Genomic DNA, 15755 nt, shown 5'->3' with positions numbered 1-15755 from the left:
TGGCACCTAATGGTATTGGGTTGGCCAAAAAGTTTGTTCAGGTTTGTCCATAACATCTTCTAGAAAAACCCAAATGAACTTGGTAGCCAATTTAATATCATATTAAATAACTTACAAGACCATTAGATTCCTCAGCTAAGACTGGCTTTGCATCTTATCCACCAGTGCTATGCTACTAGCAATCATAAATATTCAGCTTTAGGTAAGGTACATTATATAAACTGAAGAGACACAGTGGTTTTCTTGGGACTTATGTTCTAGAATAATTAACATTAATATGGACATGAAAACAATGGGAAAAGATGACTGTCTACTTATAGAAATGAAAAGCAAGTCTTTCCAGGATATATATGTTTTCATGCAAAAATGCTTCACACATAACAAGTATTCAATTAGTATTCTGTACTACTTACAAGGACTTGTGAATTCTACAGAGTGTGTGCATAACTGAAACAGAAAATGGGAAACAAGCAGTTTACACTTTCTCAAATTCAGGAAACATTACAAGACTGAATTCCGTATTTCAGTAGAAAGTGAGCAACTTGAATTGCGGTATCCATGCTATCAATGTCAACATTCACTGAGCGTGTACTTTACTATGCTCTATAAGAGACATGGTTAGGCTAACAGAGGAAAATTTAGACGTTTCCCTGCCTTTAAGATATATTAAGTTTTTTTCAGTAATGAGTGGCAGAGCAATAATACAAGAAAAAGCTTTACAAATAGGGAGCAAAAAACCTGGAAGGTATCAAGCAAGCCTGAGCAGACACCACTGAGATGATTTCAGCTCTGCTTCCTAAAGAGGAGAGCTGTGGGCTCTAGGAAAGAAGGTGCTTGAGAAAGAAAACTGCTATAATTAGAGTTCGAAGAAAGATTAATAAAACTGTCTCATTAGACACAGTCTCATTAGTAAGCAACTGTTCAGCTGTCTCATGTTTTCCATTATCCCTTCCAGCAGAAAAGACACCGTAGGTGGGCTTCCCAGGTGGCACTAGAGATAAAGAACTTGCCTGCCAACACAGGAGACATAAGAGAAGCAGGTTCGATCCCTGGGTCGGGAAGATCATTTGGAGGAGGACATGGCAACCCACTTTAGTATTCTTGCCTGGAGAATCCCATGGACAGAGGAGCCTGGCAGGCGGCAGCCCATGGGGTCACAGAGTTGGTCACGATTTAAGTGACTTAGCACACACACCGAGACTGTAGGTAAAATTTTTCTCATTTCCTTCATTGCTATGATAATATTTCTTATTCTATATCCATTAAAATATCAAACATAGTGTGTGTGTCTTTGTATGCACAGGTGCATAAACTATAACTTTTTCGGGAATTGTTTTTCCTCCCTTTATCTTTTTGCTCATGGTTTCTTCCCCTACTCTCAATGATTTTTTCCAAAAGATCCTTCAAGAGTCCACCCTTTTTTCTTCACAGTGGGAAGAGTTCACAGAATTTCAAAGACTACCTTTTTTTGAGGTCCAGGACATTTTACAATATTTCAGAAAAGACAACCTTGGAAATACTCCAACTAAGAAGGAAAAGAACCAGCAGCTCAGATACAAGCAGCCTCTTTTGTTGTAATGAGTTGAGCTGTTGAAGAAAGACGCTTCACTAGGGAGCCTTGCATCAATCTTGGTTGCACAATATGTTTTTCTCTTCACAGAAAAACAGGAGACACAGAATTCAGTGACCCAAATAATTAAATTGCAATAAGAAACAAACTGCCAAGTTTAAATTGAAATCAGTTTGAGGGAAAGACATCACTTTTTAAGAATAGATATATGTATATGTATAACTGAATCACTTTGCTGTATACCTGAAGCTAACACAACACTGTAAATCAAATATATTCAAATACAAAAAATTTTAAAGAATTTTTTTTTTTAAAAAGCAAAAAGTAAAAGAAGATGCTAAACAATGTCACTATCAAGAGATTTCCTCATAAGCTGTACAAAATCACCACTTGAGAACTGAACCGATCTAATACTGTATTGAATAAAGCTGTGTAGCAAAGATTTATTATCATAAATAAACAAGAAAATATATTACTTTTCTTTTAGCTCATTCAGGCTTTTCTGTACCTGACTAATCTGGGTTTATCGCACAGCTAAAGACACATAAAAGTACAATTTGTGGATTTTTTTCTGTGTAATGCAAAAACTCAAATATGGGAACATGTTTTAGGAGTGTTAAAGTGCAAAAGAAAACATCAACAGATCATTTTAAATTACAATCTTGTTCTAATCCCTTATTCTAAGTTTGCTCATTGGTGATCACCAACGCAGTCAAGACTCATATATAATAAAAATAATAATGCTCGATATTTCTCATGTTTTAATTATCTCAGTTATCTAGAATAATATGAAGCTAGTAAGGCAGGTTTTTTTCATTAGCCTCTTCTAGAAGAAAGACATTTTTAAAAAGCACAAAGGAGTCAAATGATGTTTTTTGTCCAAGGTTGCACATCAAAGAAAGAAAGATCAGGTTCAGTGAGAAAAAGTGTGAAGTTCATGCCAGAAGTCCTTAAGTCTCCAAACCTCAATGTTTCCTGGTCATTAAAATATAAACAATAATAGCTTACCAACAGGATGTATGCAACGATTAAATTATGTAATAATGTAACAGAAACTTCCTAGAAAAGGCTGGCCACATAGGAAGAGCTCAATAATTTAGAAAGGAGGGGGGTAAAGTAAAAGGAGAAAGAAAAACAGAAAAAGAAAACTATATTACTGTTTTACAAAGGTTATCAGTCAGCTCCATCTTAAAAGCTCCCTCCCATTATAGCTGGCCACCTCCTAGCAAATCCAATGTGCACTTAGATTCTGCAAAATTTGCAACTTTTATATCTGTATTGCTAATTACCATCAGGTATTAAGTTTTGACCTTGTTCTCCTTGTCATGTCTTTAAAATAATATGAATCATTTCCCTGAGAAGTGGAACAGCTGCAAATGTTACATGAAGGCAATTTTGCAAATTAAGGTAATTTGTTCAATGTTCTTCCCAAGATTCATTTAAATAGGTAGCTTGTGAGAAAGAATATCACATTTCCTTCTCCCATGTTCCATTTCACAGATTATTGGCTAACCCATTAACAAACTTGCACTGAACCCCTACCTTGTATAAAGCACCATGGCAGATGTAAAAGTATAGGAGAATGAGTATTTACACAGTCCATAGAATTCTCCAGGCCAGAATACTGGGGTGGGTAGCCATTCCCTTCTCCAGGGGATCGTCCCAATCCAGGGATCGAACCCAGGTCTCCCACATTACAGGCAGATTCTTTACTGTCTGAGCGACCAGGGAAGCCCAAAAGTATAGGAGAATGAGTATTTATATCAAAAAGTTTATAGTCTGGTTAGGGAAATGAAATGAGAAGTCAAAAAGAAATATAATACTTTAGTTAAATGATAATAGTAACATTATTTATAAAGACACCACAGATGATGTAACCATGATTGATTACTCAATTTAGTATGAACAAGTACACAGTATACATAGCAAGCACACTTAAATATGAGGAATGAGAATGTTGAGGTCTAGAGAGAACTAAGAAAAGCTTGTTGGAGAGATCCTTCTCAGCATTTAAAGATAGAATTCAGATAGTTCTAGGACTGATTCAATAGGATAAAATTTCAAAGTATTTCTAAGTGTTTCCTAACAAATACAGACTTAAGAAACATGCTTTTAAGGTAAAAGACAGGAAAGCCTTCCATTCTGGAGGGTTAAACTACAGTTTGGATTGTAAAGTTTAATTGTGAGAATTAAAACATGGTAATTTATTACAAAACAAGGAATACACGAGATCAGTAAGTCATGTGAACACAAGTCCAACAAATACTAAGATATTTTGTTAATTAACCTATCTTTCACCCTTAAACTAGGAAGCGGAAATCCTAGCCTGGACAGATATTACAGAAACAATACCAAAACACCACAAACCACAGACTTTGCACAGGTCATAGCAGATCAGGCTCTCCCTGTGAAAGAAGCAGGACACTGTTTGACCTTGTTCTCTGTGGCAGCCTCGCCAAGGAAGATAGAACGTCTGTTCTGAAAGAAATCTAGCCAACATCCAATTATCCAATCTGATAATACAGAAAAAAAAGGACAGCAGGTTGAATTCTAATTTCAGACCAAATCTTTTATAAGAGCACTCTTCTAAATAAACCAGTTTTAAAAAGAATCCAGTTTCAGCTTCCTCCCTTTTTTTACCTACTCCTCAGTTTGAGATGCTCTCAAAGCAGGATTCAGACAAAAGACAGACACTGAAGAAGAGAGAAAATAGGCATGGATAACCCATCAGATATTTCAGTGAATAAATCATGAGTTATCTCTACTAAAAATGTATTTGCAAAATTCCTCATGATCAGCCAAAGAAGAGAAGCTACCTCTAATATTATAAGAGGGCTCGAGGGGGTCTTTTAAGCCCTAATGGGTCACATTAAGATTTTCCTTAGTGATCATTTAGCAACCCAAAAGAACTTTGTGAACAATACACTTTCACAGAAAAATCATCTCTGGACATTTATATGAACTGTCTTCTACACATTTACCCTTAGTGATTAATGTTGGTGGATAGAGAGATGAAATCATAAGCCTTAGGGCTCTTGCCATTTGAAAATGAGTAAATCATTACAAGTATCACAACAGCTATATTATTTAGCTTTCATATATTTTCTGAAAGATGAGTGAAAATACAACTCGGACAACAGTTACCATGGAAGCAGTTTCTTTCTGTTACCTTCCTGAATAGTAACATTTAATTTGACGCATTAATCTAGTAGCTGAGGTGTGATTCACCTGGTTCTTTTTCCTCGTCAATTTCTACATCACCAAACTGTGAGTCTCCAAGCAGTGCTTCTCTCGCTGCTGACACTTCCATGATAAAACAAGAACAAATTCTGCCTTTCTAGCAAGAATTACTGAACATCCACTAAATAATTTAAATAAAAGAATAGAAGTAGGATATAAGGTTCAGAAAACAAAACAAAAAAAAACACCAAGTTCCATGCTTAATGTCTTTGACTTATATACATGACAGGTGTTTTCTTTTTTTAATTTGCTTATTTAACATTAATACTTTCCTAAAAGAAAAAAAAAATGCTTTGAGAGGCAGCTCTCCATGACAAGCCCTACTTTCCTGGGCTTCCCACTCTGGTCCTTGGAATGCTGCCTATGAAGTCCAGTGGACTCAAGTCAACTCAAATATCTATCTAGAGCAAAAGAAGGTTCTTTCATTTGGATCTTTAAGATGACTACATAAGGATTAATTAAGAATGAATGAGTCTGAAATACAAAATGAGACAGTAATTACACGGCTCACCTAAGCATTATTACATACTACTACTACTACTACTAAGTCGCTTCAGTCGTGTCCGACTCTTAGCGACCCCATAGACGGCAGCCCACCAGGCTCCCCGGCCCCTGGGATTCTCCAGGCAAGGACACTGGAATGGGTTGCCATTTCCTTCTCCGATGAATGAAAGTGAAAAGTGAAAGTGAAGTCGCTCAGTCGTGTCCGACTCTTAGCGACCCCATAGACGGCAGCCCACCAGGCTCCTCCATCCATGGGATTTTCCAGGCAAGAGTACTGGAGTGGGGTGCCATTGCCATCTCCGATTATTACATACAACAAACTATAAATTATACAGAGCAAATTCAAATATTAATGTCCATGTCTCCTTCATTTAAAAACTACTGAAAATGTATACTCTAGAGAGGCTAAGCAGACCTGTTCAGGCCAGATTTCTCGAGTTACCTTGACTCCATTGATCTTCACTGGTGGGCCTAACACTATTCTTGCCCAGAACTGATCTGTATTGGAATCTCTAGATCAGCTCTGTTATTTCTACTTGAAGAAATGTTTCAGGCTCTGCTTCTGAGTTCATGGTACACACACAGCTATCTGACAACAGTATTCCTGAGAGGTCTGTGCTTCCCTTAACTGCCCTCTGGGAGATGTGTGTCACAAGTTGTACGTTACAACTCAGCTCTGTCTTGTAGAGAAGACAGGTCCTGGGCAGACAGGACCCAGCTCTGTCTACATTTATGGGTTAGAAAGAGTTCTGTCTTTTCCAGTTCTCAGTTGTGTCTGGCTCTGTCCTTTCTTCTGATCTTAGTTATGACCGTGGAAGGGTTGCATTCTGCCCTTTTGCATGAAAAGAGTAACTTATAAACTGGGGGCCAAACTGAAAATGGATTTTCCCATTTCACAGATAGATGCTATTAGGAAGGAAATGGCAACCCACTCCAGTGTTCTTGCCTGGAGAATCCCAGGGACGGTGAAGCCTGGTGGGCTGCTGTCTATGGGGTCGCACAGAGTCGGACACAACTGACTCGACTTAGCAGCAGCAGCAGCAGGCTTCAAAAGTCACGCTATTAAACTGTGTTCCGGGATACAGGCTCACAACTGTCGTGTATCATAATATTACTCAAAACAAGTAACATGGGCACTACACATACCTTACTCAAAGTTAGACGTAGAAAAGCTAATATTGATGTGACTTCATCTTCTTTAACATTCAACTTCGATAGAATTCTTCAAAATGCCAACCGCACAGCCTGTAGTCACACAATTTTTAAAACTAGCATTTAGAATACTGACTGCTATGCAGAATATTCTGATTATTTTAGAAAGCAAATGATCGCTCTCCCTATGTCTCCAGAATGTTTTAGGTTCACTAAAGCTCACTTTTATTTCCAAATGAGAACCTATAATTACATGGAACCTTGAAGACATACAAAAATAAAAATAGTACTTTGGAACACATCTATTTCCTCAGATTAAATGTGACCTCCTTGGCTTCTACATCACACATGAAATCATTTACCCATTCAACAAATAATTATCGTATCTACCATGTTTCAACCTGAAGCTCCGGTTTCCTTGCGTTTATATTTTAGAATGTGTTGAGGGGCAATGGGGAGAAATTGAATCAACTGATAAATGCAAAACACACTAGATGGTGATAAACGCTATAGGTAAAAGGAATAAAGGAAGTAAGAGGCAAAGGGAGGGTAGACTATGAAGAAGTGACAGTATTAAATAAAGTGGACAGAGAGAACTCTTTGAAAAGGTGCAAAGAGCATTTGAGCAAAGAGTGGGAGGTGAAGGAACAAACCACAAGGATATCTGCAGAAAGAATTCCCGGCGGGGAGAACAGTGGTTGCAAAAGTTCTGAGGCAGGAACATAGCGGATATGTTAAAGAAGTGCAATAAAGCCAGTTTGGATCAAGCAGGGTGTTGTAGGCATTGAAGTTAAAGAAGCAACTGAAGTTAGAGAAGTTCAGCTATCTAGGATCTTGTGAGTCCTCTGCGTTTTACTCATAATGAAACGGGAAGTCACTGAGGATTTTGAGCCAAGGAGCCTGCCTTCCACTTTTCAAAATTCACTAAGGCTGTTGCATTGACAAAAGACTAAAGGTGAGGGGACAGGGGAGAAAGCAGAAAGTCCAGTTAAGAGGCTGTTGTAATAATCCAGGCAGGAGTTGATGATGGGTTTAACATGGGTAGTAACAGTGGAGTTGAGACGTTGTCGGATTCTGGGTAGCTAGTGCAAGCAGAGTCAACAAGAGTTACTTACAGATCAGATATGTATTATAAACGAAATAAGGGGACCAAGAAATTTTGGCCTAAATAACCAGAAGGAGTGAGCAATGTATTGAAATGGGGAATGCTACAGAAGGAAAAAGTGGTAGTGAGAACTCAGAATGTCTATTTGAAATCTATTAAGTTTGATATGCACATTGTATATATAAGCTGCTAAGTCGCTTCAGTCGTGTCGGACTCTGTGCTACCCCATAGACAGCAGCCCACCAGGCTCCTCTGTCCATGGGATTCTCCAGGCAAGAACACTGGAGTGGGTTGCCATTTCCTACTCCAATGCATGAAAGTGAAAAGTTAAAGTGAAGTTGCTCAGTCGTGTCCGACTCCTAGCGACCCCATGGACTGCAGCCCACCAGGCTCCTCCGTCCATGGGATTTTCCAGGCAAGAGTACTGGAGTGGGGTGCCATTGCCTTCTCCAGTATATATAAGCAGAGATGTGGAATTAGCAGTTGGATATAAGCATATAGATATATCTTTTCATTAACATTTACTGAGTGATAATCAAATGAACAATTGAGCATATGAATGAATGAATGAATGTTGGGGATACAAAAATATTTCAGTATAAGAAGTAATAAGAGTACCATTCAGCAGATAACTTACCATCTAAAGTAATTTGGGCTTGAATGAGAAAGCTAAGATAACTGGGGATAAGGGGATGGGGAGAAGGGGACTACAGAAGTCAGTACAAAGCAACTCACTCACTGGGTTTTACAATAATATTTTCTGTTACAACAGTACCACTCTGGAATCCAAGTGGTATATAACGCACTACAAATTCCCCCAAAAGAATTTAAGTCCAAGAGCATCATTTTCATATGTCTTGTGTAAATATATGTGCGTGTGTTAAAATTACAAAAGAATGATTAGCAAATGAGTATGTTAGTTCTTTAACAAACCAAATGAGTTGAAAGTATTAACGTATCTGTATTAAGTATTCCAAAGAAACAATACAATGTTTATCTTTGATTTTCCAAAAGTCCACCTCCATTTTCTGAAAGTGGTCCTATCTTAATTACTTTTACTATTTCAAACTGGTCACTGCTTTTAGAAGTACACTGTCATATATCTCATTTTAGGAATTTTTTAAGGTATACACCTTATGATTTTAACCTACTAACTGTATCTACAGTCTTAGGGGCCTAATTATTTTTTTTTACTTGACTTTTCTTCTCTTTATTAACAAGAAACTTTTAGTCCATTTTTTCAATTGTTATGTCCCTGGAGAATTAAAATGCACAACCTCTAAATATTTCTCTTTTTTACTTTAATTTTTTAACCACTTTTTAAAATCACAGTATAGTTAATTTACAATGTTGTGTTAACTTCTGGTGTACAGCAAAGTGATTCAGATCTATATATGTATATATCCATTTTCAGATTATTTTCCATTATAGGTTATCAAGACACTGTATATAGTACCTTGTGCTATACAGTAGATCCTTGTCGTTTATCTATTTTATACAAAGTAGTGAAAGTGAAAGTTGCTTAGTCATGTCCAACTCTTTGCAACCATGGGATATACCGTCCATGGAATTCTCCAGGCCAGAATACTGGAGTGGGTAGCCTTTCCTTTCTCCAGGGATACATAGTAGTATGTATATGTTAATCCCAAACTCCTAATCTCTCTCTCCCTCCCCACCCCTACACTATACCCTCTGGTAACCATAAATTCATTTTCTAAGTCTGTGAGTCTATTTCTGTTTTGTAAATAAGTTCATTTATATCATTTTTTTTAGATTCCACATATAAGTGATATCATATGGTACTTGTCTTCCTCCATCTGACTTACTTCACTTAATATGATAATCTCTAGGTCCATCCATGTTGCTGCAAATGGCATTATTTCACTCTTTTTTATAGTTAATATTCCGTTGTGTATATATCCCACATCTTCTTTATCCATTCATCCATCAATGAACACTTAGGTTTCTTCCATATCCTGGCTATTGCAAATAGTGCTGCTATGGAACTTATTGGACTACATGGATCTTTTTTTTCTATTTTTTTAAATTGGAGTATAATTGCTTTACAATGTTGTATTAGTCTCTGATGTACAATGAAGTAAATCAGCTAAATGTATTCAAATCCCTCCCTCTTGAGCCTCCCCCCAACACCCCTCCATCCCATCCCCTTAGGTTATCACAGAGCACCGAGCTGAGCTCCTTGTGCTTTACAGCCCATTTGGGATGCATGTATCTTTCTGAATTATAATTTTCTCAGGATATATGCCCAGAATGGAACTGCAGGATCATATGGTGACTATTTTTAGTTTCTTAAGGAACCTTCATACTGTTCTTCACAGTGGCTGCACCAATTTACCTTTAGGGGCTTAATCTTAAATTGCAAGAAATTAAAGTATATCCCACACCCTACTAAATAATGTGGGTTTCTGAAAGTCTCTAAGCAATTTTAATTAAAGTTCACATTGCATATAGGAGTGAAGAGACTTGAGATCATTGTACAAATGTCTTTATTCCCACATCTGTTCCTGACTGCTACTTAAGTTAGCAAATGATAGGAAGGAGGCTTTTCTTCAATATATTAATACATTTTAAAATCAAAATGCTTATTCTATTTCAATAATGCCAAAGAATAAGAAGCAAAGCAATTTTTACAATTTTATTTTTTTCAATTATAGCTATTTCAAGTGATTTTTTTTTTTTTACCTGAAATAAGTAAATAACTGTATCAGGGCAGTATTTAATTAGTCACAACTAGAAAAGCAGAGACATTACTTTGCCAACAAAAGTCCATCAAGGCTATGGTTTTTCCAGTAGTCATGTATGGATGTGAGAGTTGGACTGTGAAGAAAGCTGAGCACTGAAGAATTGATGCTTTTGAACTGTGGTGTTGGAGAAGACTCTTGAGAGTCCCTTGGACTGCAAGGAGATCCAACCAGTCCATTCTGAAGGAGATCAGTCCTGGGTGTTCTTTGGAAGGAATGATGCTAAAGCTGAGAAACTCCAGTACTTGGGCCACCTCATTGGAAAAGACTCTGATGCTGGGAGGGATTGGGGGCAGGAGGAGAAGGGGACAACAGAGGATGAGATGGCTGTATGGCATCACTGACTCGATGGATGTGAGTCTGAGTGAACTCCGGGAGATGGTGATGGACAGGGAGGCCTGGCACGCTGCCGATTCATGGGGTTGTGAAGAGTTGGACACAACTGAGCAACTGAACTGAACTGAACAAGGACACAATGTTAGCGCTACCTGATAAACAATCCAAAATAAAAACTGCTTATAGAATATGAAATTTTCCCCAAAATAGGACTATAATACATTTAGCACTTTCATTTTAGCCCCCAAAGAAGTCATTTAAATTTATTTCAAACTCTTCTTTGCCTTCCAAACCAGTTAACACTAAATTAGCCAGTTTCCTCACAAAATAACACTTAAAGAATCCGCAAGAATGTTGAAGTACTTGCAACTGGGCAGCAAAACTAAGTCTCCCAGCTCAATGAGCAATCAGATTTATGTAGGAACAGTATATATGTAAAGGGACAGAGGGCTTCCCTGATAGCTCAGTTGGTAAAGAATCTGCCTGCAGGAGGCCCCGGTTCGATTCCTGGGTTGGGAAGATCCACTGGAGAAGGGATAGGCTATTCCCTCCAATATTCTTAGGCTTCCCTTGTGGCTCAGTTGGTAAAGAATCTGCCTGCAATGCAGGAAACCTGAGTTCAGTCCCTGGGTTGCAAAGATCCTCTGGAGCAAGGTAAAGGTTACCCAACTGGCCTGGAGAATTCCATGGACTGTATAGTCCATGGGGTCACAAAGAGTCGGACACAACTGAGCGACTTTCACTTTTAAAGGGACAGAAAGATAATAATTCCCATTTTCTTAACCTGTAGGTGTACAAGTTCTATTACAGGGTCTGCCAACCTTAGCACTACTGACATTTTAGGCTACATACATCTTTGATGTGAAGTCGGGGGAGGGGCTATCCTGTGCATTGTGGTATGTTTGGCAGCCTCCTTGGTCTCTACCCAGGAGATGCCAGTAGCATCCCATCCCCATAGGACATCCAAAAATATCTCCAGACACTGTTAAATGTCCCTCAGGGAATACAAAACTGGTCCTGGTTGAGAACCCCTGATATGTATGTTTAGGAGAAATGTGAGTTTACATATTGCTCTACATGGGCTGCCTTTACATAAAATTTAACTTTAATTTCAAAGCTCATTTTCAACTGAAACCCCTGGAACAAAACAGCATGAAGCAACTGATACCAACAGAAAAGGGGAGTTTGGCTCTTTCAAAAGTAAAGGTTATCCACCCGGTAAGAAACAAATTCTTAAAACCTTATACCCATAAAAATCCCCCAAATTAAACTTTAGGTCTAAATCTGTTAAGTGAGCTCACATGTATTCTTCAAAAGCAATGAAGAAAGAAATACTGCAACTATCTATACAGTCCAGAAATGTGATGGATGCTTAATGTGGTTTTTTTTTTTCTTCCAAAGTGGCAGCTTATTATTATCTTTTGAAATGTCATTTGGTGACTCAAAAGAAAACAACTGTAATTTAAACAGCAAGAAATGAAGGGGAATAAGTCTGTATGTGGCCTCTGTTTGGAAGTTACTAAGCTGTCTTTCCATGATTAATGTAATATGCTTTCTCCAGGGGTATAAAACCTCAGGTTTCAAAATATGATTTATATGCTGGTAGCTCCCACATTTCCATCCCACCCCGGGCTGCCCTTGAGACCAAGGCCAACTCACCCATCAACATATCCCAATGATGACCAACTGTCTCAATGATGACCAACTGTCCGCCTGAAGAGGGGAGTTTCCATTTCCCCCTAGCCTTCTTTCCCCCTGAGCCTTTCCTGTATTGAGAAATAGGAGCCTATTCCCATAGGTGTTGCTAGTGTTAAAGAACCTGCCTGCCAATGCAAGAGATGTAAGGGACATAGGTTCAATTCCTGTGTCAGGAAGATCCTCTGGAGAAGGAAATGGCAACCCACTCCAGCATTCTTACCTAGAAAATCCACAAACTGAGGAGCCTGGCAGGTGTAGTCCATGGGGTTGCAAAGAGTCAGCCACTATTGAGCACACATCAAATACCCAAAACTATGAACTACTCCCCAGGAAAAAGCCTGACAGTCATCCTTGACCCCATTCCTATTACTGCTATAACAAATTTCCATAATTTTGTAACTTGCTGTTGCTGTTCAGTCGCTAGGTCATGTCTGACTCTGCTGTGACCCCATGGACTGTAGCCCACTGTCCATGGGATTTCCCAGGCAAGAATACTGGAGTGGGTTGCCATTTCCTTCTCCAGAGGATCTTCCTGACACAGGGATCAAACCCACATCTCCTGTATTGGCAGGTGGATTCTTTACTACTGAGCCACCTGAGAAGCCCAATTTTGTGACTTAAGACAACACAAATAACTACCTTACACTTCTGGAAATCCGAAGTCCAAAATCAAAGTCTAGAGATTAAAGTTAAGGTGTCAGCAGGGCAGTTTCTCCTGGAAGCTCTGGAAGAAAATCTGTTTCCTTACCTTTCTGGCTTCTAGAAGCTACCTTGGCTTGTGGACTGTATATGAATACTAAAGAAGTCTATTCTAGCAGACCCAACCTGCCTGATCGACCAGATACAGAAATGTTTACACATGGGAGCAACTTCATGGACGGGGGGCTCTGAAAGGCTGAATAAGCAGCAGTAATTCATCAGGAAGTTGAAGTCTTAGAAGTGGAAGCCCTCCTTCCAGGAACATCTGCCCAAGAGGCAGAGCTCATAGCCTTTAAGAGAACCCTGTACCTTAGGGATAAATAAAAGATAACCACTTACACTGATTCTAAGTATGCCTTCTCTACTGTGCACACACAAGGAGCCACACAGAAGGCGAATCTACTAACATCTGGAAGAAAAAAAACATATGGAGAAGATATTGGTCTTACTAGACTCTATTATAATGATGTTAGGAGTAATCATACTGTATTGCCCAGGGCCACCAAAAGACTGATGTTATACAGCTAACGGAAATAATTTGCCTGATCAGGTCACAAAACAGGCAGCCAGAACCAAAAAACCAGATCCTAAGGCCTTAGCACTCATCCCGAGAGCGGACCTATCCCCCTTTAAGTCTCAGTATTCAGATATGGATCTAGAGAAAGCAGATGAAGGAATATTTCTTTTTTTGTTGTTGTTACATTTATGTTTATTAAAAACTGCTACAAACAAACAAAGCCTGTACAAAAAACTTGAACATTCTTCCCTGTGAAACAGTAAGCTCCAGCAACATTATCGCTTAGGACTTCACATTTCTCTGCCTTGGCCTTAATCTTCCTCTGTCACGTATCCGTCTTCCTGCCCCACTACTTTGAGATAGTAGTCTTGACAGACATTATCGCCTAGGACCCCCTCTGCCTCGGCCTCGGCCTCGGCCACGTCCTCTTCCTCGGCCTCGGCCTCTTCCTGCATCAGCTTCCCTTTTCTTAGACTTCACCTTTGGTTCCACATCCACGAGTGGTGTATCCAGAGGTAAGCTGTCTGGCAGAATAAAATACCGAATGTTATTTCCTCGAATACTCAGTGTTTCCAGCTGTACAGGTTCTCTGTTCTTCAGGGTCATTTTCACTGCTTTAAGGTGTGTGTTCATACTGACATCTACACCTGTGATTGTTCCGTGGACTTGTGTTCCATTCTTTAATTCAATGGTTACAGTTTTGTGACTCAATTTCATCAAAAATGAAATCAAAAAAGTCCATCCCTGACTTGAAACATTCCAGAATTGGGTTACATTATTTCTTAATAAACCTCTGCAGCTTCTAAGTACTCTTTTCCCGGCTCTGCATGCTCACGAGCTTCATCCTAGAGGCGCCGTCACCCTTTCGGCCCGATAGGACACGAAATCTGACCACCGAGAGCCGAGGTTGGGCGTATGAACGGCCGGATACACTTATTCTCGGGGCTCCGACGTAAAGACCACGCCAAGCGCAGGGAGGCACGGCCTGAAGGAAGATTTCACGATGAACTTTAAGACTTAGATGATCGGTACCAAACAACCAAAGAAGACTGGATTTATAACAAGGACTAATGCTTATACCTGAGCAGTTAATGAAAAGAGTTATTACTTAACTACATTAAGGAAACCATTATGGCAGTGACTTACCCATCACTGGCTACAATTTACTGCTGGTCCACAAACACAAAGGACCAACCAAAAGGTAACACAATTGTCTGACCTGGTCAGAAACAATCCAAAAACCAAGCCACCCCAACAATAAAAGAGGTGTAAAACCAAGGCACAGAACCAGGCACTGACTGGCAAATTGACTTTACTGCTATGCCAAAAGCCATGGAAAATTACAGACATTTTCTGATATTTGTAGACACCTTCACGGGTCTTATAAAATTTTGTACATATTGTCTGCCTTGTCTACTTAAAAAGGTCTCCCCACTAGCATGATAATTGCCCAAGATGTAAGAGTTCAAGGTGGGACTCAAGAATATTTACAATTAAGTACAAAATAATTTCATTCTTCTCATAAAAATCCACACCCCTAATCAGCAGGAAGCAGCTAGAGCAGTCGGCACATGATTTCCCTCAAGCCTGAGGAATGTATAAAGAAAAAGGGGGAAATTGAAACAGCACTGACGACCTTAAACTGGCTTTGCTTTCTTGAAGCAAGTGGCCGATTATTCAAACCTGGAGTTATTTTACAGACAGAAATGCTGCCACTAGAGCCCTTTTTGAAGGGAGAAGTTCTTCAGCAAGGAAACCTGGCTTCCAGAGAGGACTGTTTTGAGACCAGGCAATCAGCTTCTGCCAAGTCTGCCCTTAAATTTTGCCCTGAACCCTGGATGGGAGATACAGATTTGACTCCTGTCTCCTGTCTCCTTGCTGGATGACCTCAAAATAAAGTTGTTTGCTTCCTCCAAAGCCAGAGCCATAGCACTAGCTTCTGAGCACATCAGTCAGCCAGCTCAGTAATAATCCTTCCTCGCATCTCTCCAACCTCTGCTTCTGTGATGATACGGACCTGTGATGACACTGCCCACTGAAATATTCAAGGACACACTCCCCATCTTTACCTTGATCACATTTACAAGGTCTACTTGCCATGTGCAATATTGTGATTTATAAGAAATATATGAATTTGGTCACATGATCAAAAATTTATACATATATTTTCAT

The 15755-nt window shown here is 39.2% G+C and overlaps 1 protein-coding gene and 1 pseudogene across 8 annotated transcripts in view; both read right to left on the bottom strand.

Annotated features, from left to right (window-relative positions):
* Positions 1-15755, bottom strand: part of ADAM23 (ADAM metallopeptidase domain 23) — a 214841-nt gene that overhangs the window by 173004 nt on the left and 26082 nt on the right. The window lies entirely within an intron of this gene.
* Positions 13751-14317, bottom strand: LOC113906801 (annotated as a pseudogene). Its single transcript, XR_003514991.1, has one exon. The product of XR_003514991.1 is annotated as a small nuclear ribonucleoprotein Sm D1 pseudogene (transcript).

Source organism: Bos indicus x Bos taurus, chromosome 2 (assembly GCF_003369695.1).
Source record: "Bos indicus x Bos taurus breed Angus x Brahman F1 hybrid chromosome 2, Bos_hybrid_MaternalHap_v2.0, whole genome shotgun sequence".
NCBI lineage: Eukaryota > Metazoa > Chordata > Mammalia > Artiodactyla > Bovidae > Bos > Bos indicus x Bos taurus.
This window is presented reverse-complemented; position numbering and strand designations above follow the sequence as displayed.